The sequence below is a fragment of the Polistes dominula genome, unplaced genomic scaffold (genome assembly GCF_049000335.1).
Source record: "Polistes dominula isolate Pdom_NZ unplaced genomic scaffold, Pdom_raw_medaka contig_16, whole genome shotgun sequence".
NCBI lineage: Eukaryota > Metazoa > Arthropoda > Insecta > Hymenoptera > Vespidae > Polistes > Polistes dominula.
The window spans coordinates 5883131-5899170 of record NW_028301040.1 but is presented as its reverse complement, the minus strand read 5'-3'; the positions used below and the strand labels follow the sequence as shown (position 1 = coordinate 5899170).

Here is a 16040-nt window from a genome sequence, read left to right as displayed (position 1 = left end):
TAGAAAAAATGTCACCCAACGTTACGCGAAATATTCTTCCACGATATTTTCTTATCGATTATTCATACCAAAACGCAAATTAATTTTTTTTTTCTTAAATTTAAAATCTTCATCGTCATATTTTATTTAAAGTAAATTTATTTTATATTTAATTATATAAAATTCGAATTATTTTACATTAATTTACAAAGTTCATAAAAAACGTGTCTATATATTCCCTTCCACCCCTAGAAAAAAAAAAGAATTCAATTACAATGGAAATGAATGAATAACAAAAATCAACAAAACTTTCATTTGAACGTATTATCTTGATTTAGATTATAATTAATAATATAATAAAATGTAAATTATTCCTATGGGAAAATGTGAATTTTCTATTGGACACGAAACAGTCTATAGGGTATTCATGACCATATATAGAGGACATACGAGTACTGTGATGGTCTTAACATAAATACATAAACGTCCAGTCAGCGTAGAGACTCAGCAGCATCAGCAGCAACGGCTCGTCATCGAGCTGTAGTCACAGTCACCACCTCGGGAGTCCCATATACCCAGATCGGGAATAGGAGGATTCGCACAGTTGACGCATCCTACTACTACTACTACCACTACTGTTACTGTTACTGCTGTTGCTGTTGCTGTTGCTGCTGTACGCGTTACTTACTGTCAAAGCATCAGGAACGTGAGCATGAGAGGATAGGATTAGTGAATACTAGGGAGAGAGAAAGCAAATAGATAGACTGATACATAGATACATATATAGATAAATAGAGAGAGGGTGAGAGAGAAGGGGAGAAGGAGAAGGACAGAAGCATCCGTTTCGGATGTGTGTAGAGTACGAATGGTAAGCAGGAATGCAACGACATGTTGCTGTTACTACTTGATGTTCTCGAAGAGAGGGAGAGAGAGAGAGAGAGAGAGAGAGAGAGAGAGAGAGAGTTTCTGTGAATAATCTCATTGACCTTTTATTTCTTTTCATACTCAAATCTTATCAAATCAATCGAATCGAATAAAAATTCAAAGAGCCATATCCTTAAATAAATGTTAGAAAAAGATTCGATTAAAACAAGTTCTCTTAGAATTCCCATTGATATCTCAACTTACACACATATACATATATACACTTTAAGATCGAACTTTTTATCGATCCAAGTACGCAATTCGTTCAAAGAAACTTAACTAACTTCGTTTATCATGGATTTTAGTATTAGAAAATGTGTCATAGAAACAGAGAGAGATAGAGAGAAAAATAAGAAGGAAAAGAATAAAAATAAGAATAAGAAGAAGAAGGAGAAGGAGGAGGTAGTAGCGTGGGAGTATTGTTAGGAGGAGAGAACGACCGCGCGGAATGTCTTCTTCGTAGTGAATGCTAGGAAGAGGGGAGGGGGTTGCATAGAAGTGAAGAGAAGAGGAGAAAGAGGATGAGAGGAGGATGAAGAGAGAAATGGGTGGGTGTGTTAGGAGAGGTGAGGTGAGGTGAGGTGAGGGAAAGTGAAGAAGGGTGCAGAACGGTACCGGTGTACTTGGGGGTGGTACTGGAGGGAGAGGTGAACTCGCGTTCGTTCGAAAGAGAGAGGGAGAGAGAGAGAGGGTGTGGGTGTAGAGGAGGAGGAAGAGAGGTGGTAGGAAGAGGGGAAGAAGGAAAGAGAAGGCATCGTTCGCGAGAGCCAGAGTGTAGTTGTAGTCGTAGTCGTCGTCGTCGGTGCGTGGAGCGCAGGCGTGCGCCTTCCTCGCGGCTCGAATCCCGCCGTATTCCAAAGAGGAACACGCCACTCCGCCCCCGGCACGGCAGCCACGCGTCACTCTAACCCGACTGACCTCCTGTCCCTAACTTTGCTCCTTCGATTCCTCGCTAAGTGTGTGCAAACCCTTCTCTGTGTGACCGTTAAACGTTCAAATCCTTTTTCATAGTTCAACACAGTTCAAATTATTTATTATATTTTGTTCTCTTCATTCTTTTTTGCATTAATCGTGTTAATTGTGCGTGACGTGATCGGTCAAAAATCAGTTGTCGTTATTATTAATATTATCACAATCAACGAACGATTATTTAATAGATAAACACCACTTTAATTATATTCCTATATATTTTTGTTCTTATAATTCATCTGTTAAAGTTGTACCAAAATGCCGGTTATTATTACGATCGTTAAATTTTATTATCAATTGGTATCAAGAAAATAGAGATAATTATCGAGTGGTTTTGGTGGTTGTTATTTTTGGGGAAGGTGGTAGTTGTGGTGGTGCTGGTGGTGGTGGTGGTGGTGGTGGTGCTGGTGATAAACCGAACCAAGAGCAGAGAGATGCTTTGTCGTTGTCTATGATTCGTAAGATCGATTTGAATGGAAGAAAAAGGGTGGTATGACGATGGAGAAGAATAGAACGGTGGAACGTTGGAAAAAGAAGGATGATGAATGAGTGAACGAACGAAAGAACGAGAGGGGGAATCCTAGCGAAGCTCAACATTACGGGAAATATCTGTGCTTTGGTAAAAAAAAAAAAAAAAAAATATGACAGAACGTAATAATTCTACAGACGTAGGAAAGAGTTTCACCTGGGAGACAGGAGCATCTACGAATAATGGGAAAGAAGAATGGAGGGATGATTGTGTAATTCAATAGACATTTACTCGCCTAACGTTCGTATGTTTTTCACGAGAGACTTCAATCCCTTCTTCGGTCGGTCTCTCTTTTTTTCCTTTAACATTTCTTCTTATTTTTTTTTTTTCATTTTTTTGTCTTCTTAAAATATAATTCACGTATTAATAATTATTAATATTTTCTTGGTGACGAAAGACCATTCGAGATTTAGGTTAAATCAGTGAAAAATATTTTAAAACAGTGCAAAACGGTGTTTCCCCACTTTTTTTTTCATCTCTCCAAAAAATATTTACGGTATCGGGTGGTCCTTTATAAAATATAGTCATCAAAAGTTTTGCTTTTTATTTCTTTAAAAGAAAAGTTAAAAGAACCTGTTACTTTTTTCACGTTGTAAAATTCTTTCGTTGTTAATTGCATAGATTGAGAGATTAGTGTAAAAAAATAAAAAAAAAGGTTAGAAAACCATATATGCATATATACATATTGTTAGATTAAAGTTGACGTTCGAAACGGCAACACGGCGTGAATCGACTATCGACCACGTGCCAAGGGTGGAAAAGTCCTAGACTTTCGTTTTACGTTCGACACACTTCTCTCTCTCTCTCTCTCTCTCTCCTTTTTTCTTTCTGTCTTTCTTTCTCTCTCTCTCTGTCTCTCATTCAATCATTATCTCTGTAATTGTTTTTATTTTTCAAAACAAACGCTTATATTTCATCGTAAGGATCGAAAACAAGGGCCTTTTGTTGTTAACATACGCGTACATCGATGAGATACACACGTTGTTGTTGTTCTCTAGTTCTAATCTAGATTAAATAAATAAATAAAATATATAGAAAAGTTAGTTAATAAACGTTGTTGACGGTAGTGAAATCAAATTTATCATTAATAACATTTTCGAAAGGAATAAATAATACAAGTAACACGGAAGATTTAATTTAGCGTTTTAGATTAGTAAAGTATATATGATATATATATATATATATATATATATATATATATATATATATTTATATATGTATATATAAATAAATAAATAAAAGTGTTATTTATACGTTTTAATGTTTTCGAGTTGAAAAGTTAAAGGAAGTTACTAGTCAAGGATCATTATTCCATTGTTATCGTATTTATCGTGGTATTTATAAAAAAAAGAGAGGGAGAGAGAAGAATTTAATCGAGTGCCTGGTAAAAAAGAACTCGTGAATAATAGTAAATAAAAAGAAATAAAAAAAATAAGAACGCATACATCTAAAAAAAAGTATTATAGAAAAAAGGAAAGAAGGAAGGAAGGAAAGAAGGAATCCACATTCAAGCACATCCACCTACTCACACAAACACACACACACACGATGTAGAATAAAAACGGTCGAAGTAGACGGTTTTAAAGTGGCCGCGAACATATCGATCTTAACCAAGTGCAACATGTCCCGAAATATCCCGATAAGTTACACAGACGAGTACGACGTGAATGTACGGATCTGCGCGCGTCGAGTGGCTTCGTGAAATACGCGATAAAACGTAGCCAAACGTTTTCCTCTAACAGAGAAATTCGTTTCGTTCCGCTCCGTTTCGTTTCGTTTCGTTTCTCGTTTCGGATAATGCACGACTGGGAAAGAGACAACTGATAAAACTCGATCTGTTGATCGATAAGAATCGAAAGAGAGAGAGAGTTTGGTCGTCGATCGAATGGATCGAACGTGCCGGCTTCGGAGGATCACGAAGCCGTGCACCTAATCCAAATGGGCGAACCGAAACCCACTTCATCTCCGCAGCCCAACGGCGGAGTAAAGCAAAAGCCAACTAGCCTAAATCTAGCCCCTGGTCCAACTTTCTATCGTAACGTTAATGGACGAGCAAGCCTGAATGATCGTCATCTACAGCACGTCACCGCTATCATCAGCGGTGGACACTCGGCACGCATCGGCAAGTCTGTCTCACCGAATCCCATTCACGTTAATAACGAGCCCGGTATTGGGGATACAATATCATCAAATACCAATCACCAATTATCAACGAATTTACACTCGGCAGGAGTATTGCTCCCAGCTTGGGCTCTTTCTGCGGAACTTGAAAATTTCTTGGAGCCTCCGCCCCCACCAGCTCCATCATCACACCCTACGATACCGACCAGGACGAACTCTCTCGGCGAACAACAGTCACAGCAACAACAACAACAACAACAACAGCAACAGCAACAACAACAACAACAACAACAGCACAATAATCTGCAATCATCTACAATCAGTCAGCAACTGTCCTCCCGTAGCCCGAGTCACAATGGTCACGGATTCCCCCTCTACACTCCACCAGCTCCAATACCAGCATCCGGGGCAAATAAAATTCGCTCTACTCCCAACGGATTATCACAACCAACAGCACCGCGACGTCCTCATAGTATTGCCGCTCCACCATACCATCTCGGAATCACCTCTCTCCACCAATCATACGGTCAGCTCCCTTGTAGAACAACATCGTCGGCATTATCATCATCATCAACGTCATCATCAACAGCACCACCACCACCACCACCATCAGCATCAGCAACATCAGGACCAACAGCAAATCCATCAGATACATCTTGGGCAACGATCGGTTCAACAACAAATTCATCATCAAACGGTTTATCCGGGATGGTACAACGGCGTGCCCATTCGGTCGCCGGTACTCCAGTATCTCTATCCACCGGTTGCAACGACGACAATGACGGTGGCGTCGGCATCCCAATACAACAGGAATCAAGAAGCAACGGGTCAGCGCTCTGCAATAAGAACGGCATCACCGTGGTATCCTCGAGTCGCAGCGTTGTACCACCCCAATCTTTGTGGAACGGGCAACTTCAACAGCCCGTACCTAGGCGGCCACACAGCATCGCCTCCACACCCGTTACAGGTTCAACAGGCACGCCTGTTTCATCTTCAACAGTTACATCAGCCGGCTTGTCCTCAGCCACTCGTATACCAGGCGAGCCCATACAATGGGGTTCCTCAGGGATGGTGTTGCACCAACCCATACCTCGCAGGGCGTATCCCTCGACCCTTCCACATCCACAACCACCAACGCCCACGACACAAGGGCCCGGCTTGAGCGTTCTCGTTAATCCTGGAAACTCAAACACTTGGACACCAGGCGCCGGACTTCGAGCAAGACCCCATAGTATAGCATCCACTCCACAGGGTGCACCAATTCCACCAGCCTCGCCCTCGGACTCTGGCTATCGATCTTTACCTTCTGCATCGAGCGATTATCAAATATTAAAATCACCGTCGAGATCTCAACAGCGCAACAAATCTAACCAATGTCAACAACAGCAACAACAACAGCAACAAAGTGCAGTAAGACGTCTTTCTCTTCCATCCGCTCAAACTCTTCTTCGTACCAACGCACCAAGACCAAGTCCAACATTCCACGGGCTTCCGTTTCGACCGTTTACCTGCGGAGTTTCACCTAACGGCAATCCCATTTTTTTGGGATGCACTCATCTCCACGGTGGTGGATCAGGAAGCGGTTCAGCCAGCGGTTCAGGAAGCGGATTCGCCACTGGCAGCACCGGCACCAGAACTTCAACACCGGCAACTAGTCCAGCCACGCCTCTAACTACCTCCCAAGCTATACAACAGCTATTGGCACAACCACGGAACGGCTTCAAAATCGTCGACGACAAGGTATCGCTCTTCATCGAGATCCTCGACACGCAAGAACGATTCGCTAAGGTCAGTGGTAAAGGTCCACGGCTTTGACGAGCCGCTTTTAACGAATCGCGAATCGCGTAAGCAATTTACGGAAAAATGAAAATGTCTCTAGAAATGATTAATTAACCGCACAGGTACAAAAATATATTTTTTCCAAATTTCAAATATCAAAAGCAAACAAAACGCAGACATTTCCTTGCTAACAAAATGACAAAAGAATTTTCAGGATTTAAGGAATTGAAATATTACTCGTTCCTCTCTAGTACGATACGACGACATTCATCGAACTTGCACTACACAATCGTTTTGCAATGTACCAACGAAATACCATACCCATCCACGAGTACATATCTCGATGTTCAGTTCTTCCCAGTGCTCGTAGCTGCTAGCAGACGAGTTATTTTTGATCGTTTTAAAATATTGCCTCGGATAAATCAAAGGGCGCGACTACTATCATCGTGATGGCGCACGATGCCTGGCTTGTATCGACTATCGATACGCAACTCATACAGAAGTGTGTGTTTGCGCACTCGAAACTCACACGTGCATGTCTAAACTATTACGGAACATGAATTTCATCCACGCGCGCGTGTTCCATCTCCTCTTCCTATTTCCGAATATAAATTATCTATTAAAGGAGAGAAAGAGATTAAAGCGTTTAGACGGTGGGTATAAGCAAACGCGTTAAGAGTGCCGAGGAATGAGGTGGGTGGTAAAGGGGAAGGGAGTTACATAGTGGTGGGTGTATACGGGAAAACCCTTATCGAATTCAAGGCTCGTTCGCGTACGGTCTAACTTACTTTCATCTTTTAGCTTTCTCGGTAATATAGCACTCTCACGAGTACGACGTAGAAATAATCCTATCTATAGGGGTAACCAACCCTAGCTTATATTCTCTCTCAACTACGATCGCGAGTCATACATAAATCTGGTGATTTTGAAAAATAAATGAGACACCTTCACTGCCTCCGTGGTGTATCTATTTTAACGCTCGATCGATCGATAGATCGATGGTTATATATATAGATAGATAGATAGATCTTTACCACACTCATAAAGTCTTACGAAGGAACCAGGATAAGTTAATGGAAGTGGTATATCGAATCCTTTCGGAACTTCTTGTTATAAATATTATATATAAATAGTTTAGTACTTGTGTAGATGTATGTATGTATGTATGTATGTATGTATGTATGTATGTATGTATGTATGTATGTATGTATGTATGTATGTATGTATGTATATATATATATATATATATATATATATATATATATATATATATATATATATATATGTGTGTGTGTGTGTGTGTGTGTGTGTAGATACGTGAAAATAGAATCTTCAGAATATACGAATTTCTAGTCTTGTTACTAACAATAGTTTTAAAGTATAGCCATATTGTGATTTATTATTTCTATAAAATATTTTGTATGACGATTTATAGGATAAAAATAGGAAATTGTCGTAGTTACGGATTTGTCGAAACTTTCATCCGATTTAACGGCACTTTTGACTGGAACGAATATACCATGAATGTCGTATACCATAATGCGTTACGAATGACACGATAATGTAAAAAGTTTGTTTCGAATCTCTCGTGCGGAACGAGGAATGAAATGTCACGAACGAAGATGACCGTGTTAGATGATTATTTTTTATTTGTTTAATTTTATCGAATATATTACGAGTATACTTTTCGATCATAGCTTACCTGTTTTGTATATAATATTTCTCTTTTTATTTTTAGTTAGAATAATTTTTAAATTTCATATTTATATGCATGATATTATAAATATCATCGAACGTATACGATTTCTACAAAACGTTATCTGCAAACTCGAAATATTTGTTTGTTCAAGACGAATTTTGACTCATATTTCGTAACAAACTACGTGCATTGTATATGTTTATACAGGTACATACATATATAGATATATATATATATATATAAACAAATTCCTGGCCATTTGTCGGCCAGAGAGTACCCAAAGCTTTCTCAGAGAATATGCTTTCTCGTGCTTTTTCATGACGTGACTAGAAGAAGAGGAAAGCCTCTCATGCATCCCCTTCTTTCATCCTTTTTGCGAATAATTTTGTAGATTACACTTTTCCTAACATTCTCTTCGTCGCTCCTGTGTTTGCTAGTATAAACGGTCCTTTTATAAAGGATATCTTTCAGAGAGAAAGGGCAAGGGACTTGAGAATAGAGAAGGGGGTGTAAGAGTGGGGAAAAAGAAGAAGAAAAAGAAAAAGGGTGCTTTTAAAAGGACCTTGGAAGAATTACACGAGTTTACCGATTTCTTCTGCTTCTTCCTTTTTTTTTCCTCTTTGCATTCACACTTTTCTTATTTCTTTTTTTTTTTCGAAAAAGGAATACAGAAAGAACTATAATGAGATTGTGCAGTTTGTCCGAAGGTAGACTACGTTGGGGTGGGTTTGGGGGTGTAGTTCGTCTAGCGATAACCGTCGACAGGAAAAGAAAAAGGAGTAGTTTCTTTATTCCTTGAAAAATATATTTCTGCTTGGAGACGCGAGACACGAGACACCAACTCAACACCCCCTCTTTTACGTGTTGTAAAAACTTTCACGCTTCCTACTAGTACTCTTTTTTTTTCTATCTTTTGCTTTCTCTTTTTTTAGTAAGACGTAAACCTTTTCTATTATCTCACCAAGTTTTCGTAACAAATTTACAAGACTATCCTTTTACGATATAAGTCTTAACGAAATAAATTCTTATTAATATATTAATATTTATAAATGAAATTATGTTTTTCAATCAGTATCAATTAATATATTTAAAATAATAATATAAATGATTTATTATATTTAATATCGTAACACGAGAAAAATTGAACGTAAATAAAATTTAAACTAGTACAAATATTTCTTTTGATTTAATTAAAAATAAATACGCGAACGTGTCGTGGTAATCGAGCAGGTGAAAAAAAAAGAAGTGTCGTATGTAAAATATACATATACTCGCGTTATTCGAAAATACATGAGTGGCGGGGGGAGGATGGGAAAAAAAGTATACTTAAAAAAATTCTAATTCAGCGGCAATTTTAGAGAGGCAGTTTTTCCAAGCGCCTCAGGGAAAGTGCAACGAGTCGTGAATCGTGAAATTTATTAAGTACCGCGAAAATTAGTGGTAAAAGGGAAGATTAAATTCTCTAGCAGCAAATACTAAGCTTACATTAGACGACTAGACCATTTTCTGTCTTTTCTCTTGACTCGAGATTATAGTCGTCGTCGTCGTCGTCGTCGTTGTATTGTTGTAAACTAGCATTGCTCACATTTGCTAGCCACTTAGAAGTACTCTACTAGCGGTAGATCTTCTAACATAAATTGATTCATCCTTTCAAAGAACCTGCAGATATTCTGAAAGCTTTTGCTAAGTTATCTCTATTTCTCTCTATCATTCATTCATACTATTTCAGTTTTGATTATTATAGAATGTTACGATCTCTCGATGTCTTCTCTATAATATTCAGATTGTGTGGGTGTAAGAGCGGATAGTGGCAACCAGATAGACCAGAGACACGTTTGTGAATGTCCTGAAGCTAGCTAGCGAATAGAATATTAGTTTCCAAGTCGGCATCTAAGCCTAATGGAACCCTTAATATCGTGCTTCAAAGCGTGAGAGACAGAATTCTATCTTCATATTTCTCCCTTTATCTCTCTCTCTCTCTCTCTTTCTCTTTCTCTCTGTGTATCTTTTTGGTTTGCGATTCCGCAAGTGAAACAACTACAACCATAAAAAAATATACTGTGCATACTGTGCAAACCTCGAGATGCAGATTTTCAAACGAGATTTAGATTTTGGTCGTAGGAAACCAGAGAATTAGAGAGAAGGAACAGTCTTGAACGTTCTGTTTTTTTTGTTTCTTTTTTTTTGTTGACTCGTCTGGGTGTTATTGCAGTTGCGATGAATGAATAATGAAACGAGGTTGGTCTCATGAATGGATGCCTTCATACGATTTAGTTTCTTTTTCATTTATCTTGAAATTTATTATTTTTAACGTTGTTTTTCGTAAATGTTATTCAATTTCAAAGAAATTATTTAACAATTTATTGTTGTTCCAATTTCCAAGTTAATTCTTAGCACAAATAAATCATTTTCTAACTTCAGGAAGAAAAATATTGACGATCTAATCGTACTGTTCTTAAATATTTTTTGATTTAAAATTTTTATAGATATTAAAGTAAGTGTTCGTCAAAATTCGTTCGAAATTTCAACCCAGACAGGAAGATTCCTTTTTGTTTTAAAATAAAAGTAGAAGAATTGGATTTTTCGTAAAGAAATTTGATCTGATAAAACTTGACGAGTTTGATTTTCTTATAATTGGCAAAGTCCAGATAGTGGTGGTGATGTTGGTTGGTGGCCACTAGAAGAGGAAGTTTCCGATTGCAATAATATTAGTAAGTTCGAAACACCGGCAAGTTTGTTGTTTAGTTTTAACCGATTGTTCTATGCTATCAATATTCGGTATTATATTCACCAAGCTAAAAAAAGAAAATTGTTTGAAACAATTGTTATCGGAGGTTTATTTTTCTTTTCTTCCTTTTTATATCATCAATAGATGAAACTTAAATAAAGATGAGATAAAAATTTGTAGGAGTTTATTATAATATTACTTTTACTTTTCAATGAAATATTAATTAGAGAAAAAAAGTTAATTCTAATAATTACAATTTTTCCAATATACCCCTGTGTATAATTATATAATAACATTTGATACAATTTTCTTTTCATTCGAATTTTATTTTTCATTTATTTTTTATATAAGAATATTATAATAGGCGTTTAAATGAAATAAAAAGAAATTAAATAGATATTATTTGAACAACTGTATGATCATTCGAGAATTTTTATTCCGAATAAAGATAATAGTGTTGACACAGTTTAACTGTATGAGAATCGATATTAGGTCATTTATTTTTATGAACTCTTCTAAAAAAAAACAACATTGTGATACTTAATAATTCGGGTTACTTATATAAAGGTTAAAAGGAAGATTGCTGAAGTCATCGTCGTCGTCGTCTATCAGTTTCAATCGATTACAAGGCTCGCGAGTTTCTAATGTAAATGGAAAAAAAAAAATAAAGAAAAAGACAAAAAGAAAATGTTAATAGGTACCTCGAAAGGAACGGGCTTGATATAGATGCTTCTAAGGAAGTCTCTCTCTCTTTCTCTCTCTTTCTCTCATTGAATTCAATAAACGAACGTCTACTGGATAAACGGACAGAGAGGAAATTAGCAGTCGTGACCAGCTGATGCGCGCCACGTTTAGCAGCAGTTGAAAATAGTCTTTCGTGAAAAATATATGTCCTGATCCCCTTCCCTTTTTCCCCTTTTTTGAGAAGATTCGCATAAGATTTCTCAATTTTCTCCAATCCTTTAAATACCATTGGAGAACCATTTTCTTTTTCAGTGACTTACTTTTTCTCTTGAAACATTTCACCTTAAGAGAAATTAGTCGAGGTGTTCGCAGAGTCAAATGTCTTATCTTCAAATGTTACCTCTTCCAAGGATTTTTTCAGTAAATGTAGTTCAAATAAATCGTAGAATTTTGTATTAAGTAATTCTAAAAGTGATTAAATTTAGTATTACGGTTGATAGAATTTAAACTATACTTGATCAAGAGAGTTCCTAGGAATGTGAATATGTGTTAGAATGAGAAAGGAGAATGAGGAAGGAAATGATGTTCGAATTGATCTTTGGAGAAAGGAAGAGGTAGGAAAAGGACGCGATCTAGATTCTAGGTGTTCGTAGGAATGTATGTAATAGTAGTAGTAGTAGTAGTAGTAGTAGTAGTAGTTTTGAAACAGAACCGGCTGTTTCCTCGCGTAAACATCGTGGCCGTTGAATCTCATTGAAAGACCGCCTTGAGTAGAGAACGGTGTTTCGAGCAGCCGGTGCGTTTTGGATATCGAACGATCGATAGAAGACGATCCTCCACCTCCTTCACCTCCTCTTTTACCTTTCTCCTCCTCCTTCGTCAGTTGACTGGATGCTTGTCTCTTCCTTCCACACACACACAAGGTTAGGGTGGATGGGGGAAGCTCTCTCTCTTTGAGAATGTCGTCGTCGTATAGGAGAAAGCTCTTGAAAGATGTCTCCTCCTAGCTAACTTTATAGTTTATGCGTGTCTCTCTTATCCAGACAAGATCTTCGAAAACTAAGCCAATATACCGAGCTAAACTCCTGCAAAAGAGGAACTTTTTGATAAAAGCTTATGCGTTGCTTCTCGTTGTCATACAGCTATTCACGAGTTCCTATCTCTTTTTCTTTTTTATTTCTTTTTCTTTGAATTTCTCTTTGGTGCTGGGTTCAGTCTTTACTGATTTTCTAGCTCACTTGCTAGCTAGCCAACTAGTCAACCATCTAGCTAGCTAGCTGTTAGTGGGCTTTGTTCGTGAACCCAACGTATGGGACGTTGGATTTCATCTTGAGAAAAGATGAGATATTGTCTGAAAGAAAATGAATCTTTTCTCCTTCATTCTTTTATTCTCTAATTTTACTTTATTTTTTTTCACCCTCTCTCTGACTTTCTCTCTTTCGAAACAACTTCTTAAAACCGGCGTGCTGACGTCCAAACTTTGGACACATTTTACCCTGAGACTTTTCCTTTTCCTTCACAACCTATATCTCTTCTCGTTGTCCCATTAGCTCCAACTTTCAAGCTACCAAAGCTATATCATTCACTTTGTTACCTTCAACCCCGATGGTAGAAGGAAACCCCTTGCAGTTTCGTTTATTCAAATTTAGTCGATTCGAATTCACTAAGGCGTGCTAAATATCACGATTGTTCTTCTTCTTCTACTTCTTCTTCTAGAGGAAATATATTTATCGAATAAGTTAATAGTACTTTTATTATTCATAATGATAAACAATAACGAAATAAGTTTTCCTTTATTGATAAAATCTGAAATGATTTTAATCCAAATAATTTTCACGTGCGAACGATTACAGGTTATCAATCGTGATACACATTTTTATTTTTTATTTTTTTTTTTTATTATTGTAAAACAACACCAACAACAACATATTTTGTACGTTTAGTATAGAAACATTCGTAGTATACTTCGAGGAGTTATCTCTCTCGTGATTTGTGTGACCGTTACGGAATGCAGATTTATGATTGTATATCCGTACTGTTAGACAAAACCACATCGTATATTAGATCGTACCATAGAGGTATGTAAACAATTTACCCTTATGATAATTGATGCACATTTTAATTAAATTGATAATTACATTGGAATATCCCTCTCCCCCTCGAATTTAGATTTAACCCAATTTGAACAAAAAAAATATAAAATACAACGTAAAACATTTATTCTTTAATATAAACTAAATATAAATGTACAAAAGAGAAAGAGAATTTAAGAAATTATTATTATATATTATTAATATATTAATTATATTATATATATTATTAATATATTAATTATATTATATATATTATTAATATATTAATTATATATAATATACTTAATTATATATTATATATATAATTAAGAAAGAGAAATTAATAATAAAAATGAGAGTTCATAGATAAGAAAAAAAAATGACGATTTTAAAAGATTAGGTGGATTCATTTGGAATTTTATTGATTTAATGGTACGATTAAATGTAAATACCGTTTAAAATGATTTCCTTTTTAGTAGGGTGGGACTAAGGGGGAGGGGGGTTGAAAGAAACTTATCGTTTCTTTTGGAAGAAAATAGTTGTCCGGTATTAGCCAGGGTGTGCCTTCATGAATTTTATCCGCTCGTAAAACAATTACGTAAGCCTTGCCACGGGTATGCCTTCGCTTTAATTCCGGTCCATTGTCGTCGAGAGTCGAGTGAAAAATAAAAGCTTCCCCCCTATTCGCCGTCTTTTATCTTTGTTAACTCATTCTTTCTTTCCTGCGTATTCTTTCTCTTTCTCTCTCTTTTTTTTTCCTTTTCTCCTTTGATTTCCTAAACCAAAAGAATTTCTTTGGGCTAACAGCTAACGTATGAGAAAAAATTGTTCCTCCCCATCTTGTTGTACACTTTTTTTTTCTTCTTAATTTTGTCCTGTCTCGTAAGTACAAGTTAGAAATTAATTTTTTTATTCTTTATTATATTTTATCTTTGCCATTTAAGAACGAAATGTTATAATATCATCCGTGTTATCGATGTTGTTGAGATTGTAGATATCAATGAAAGTATTTTTTCGATTATTATTATTTTGTATGCACTAAGATAAAATTTTTTTATTGATTGATTGATTGATTGATTGATTATTAAATGAAATATTTTTTAGGTAGATATAAATCTTTAGGTTATATCTGGAAAAATTGGTTAAACAGTGACTTCTATTCGGATCCATAGTTTAAGTGTTAAAACACATTGGTGACGGTAGGGATGATCATAGATTTTTCTTCGAATCTCTCTCCTTCTCTTTCATATCCAGTTAGAAAAATATCTATCTAAAGAAATGCTGACGTGGCACGTTCGAGGGGATATCATCAACGATCGGACCAGGTATACTGACTTTAAATCGCAAGGATTTTCGCCTTCCAAACCAAACCGTACTCCAACCAACCAACTCCAACCCTTATTCAAGAAGACTCACACGCGAGCATGCTATATCTTGCGGATTTTGTCCGCTCGTAAAATGATTATGCAAAACGTAGTGTCGCTCAGCTACATTCAGGACGAGGATGTGAACGAGTACAACTAGGATGAAGAGGAGGAAGGAAGGAAGAAAGGAAGGAAGGAAAGAAGAGAAACGTAAGCGAACGGTGCTTTAATTTGGAAGCATTGTCGAGAGAGAGAGAGAGAGAGAGAGTGGGTGGTAGGTGGTAGGTGGTGGTGGGTTAGTTTTAGATGGGGGTTGGTTGTAGGAAGTTGCTCCCGAGCGAAAATTAAAAGCTTATCTCGCCTGGTCCTTTCCTACGAAGCCTTCACCCTGTTCCTAAAGCCTCCTAACACCCAACCCACCTCTCCCTCACCCTCTCCTCGCCCCCATGTATCTCTCTCTTTCTCCTCTTTCTCTTTCTCTACATATACTCACTCTAGCTGTCTATCTTTCTTACTTGTGCCAAGCTCCAGGCATTGTCTCCTACCAACCAGCAGAATTATTATCAACAACGTCGAGGAAAGTACAGCACTGTGTGCACCACCGACTTACTTTGTAGTAATAGTAATTGTTTGAACGTTGATTCCGCGGTCCATTGTTTCCTCGTCACGTCTATCTTCTTTTACTCGTCTTATCTCTCTCTCTCTCTCTATCTCTCTCTCTCTCTTCGAATTTCTTTTATCATTCTCTCGTTTTCAATCTTATATTACTTTTCATTACTCTTTGCTTTTTATTTTTTCCCTATTACTTTCTCTCTTTTTTCAGATAAAAATTTCATTTAATTTAATTAACTGGTATATAAGAAGCAATTAAAAAAAAAAATAAAACTTATACATTGATTCATAATTGTATCATCATCAACGAGAATTTATAATTCATTTATTATTATGTATTGCAGGAAATGAGAGGGGTTTTGTTAGGAATGGGTTAGTTCGTATTAATAGACTTATATTTCTATTTTATTTTACTTTATTTTTTCTTAATTATTCATTCAATTTTTTTTATCCAATTACATTTGATTGTGAACAGAGAGTGAAATTTAATGTAATAAGAAATATGTAATATAAATTCATAATTAAACGTCAATGGGGATTTATAACTTAATTATCATGAATGACATGAGGAAATGTAATT

General features: G+C 36.6%; 1 protein-coding gene across 1 annotated transcript in view; it reads left to right on the top strand.

Annotated features, from left to right (window-relative positions):
• Positions 1–16040, top strand: part of LOC107066180 (dystrophin, isoforms A/C/F/G/H) — a 334345-nt gene that overhangs the window by 155890 nt on the left and 162415 nt on the right. The window lies entirely within an intron of this gene.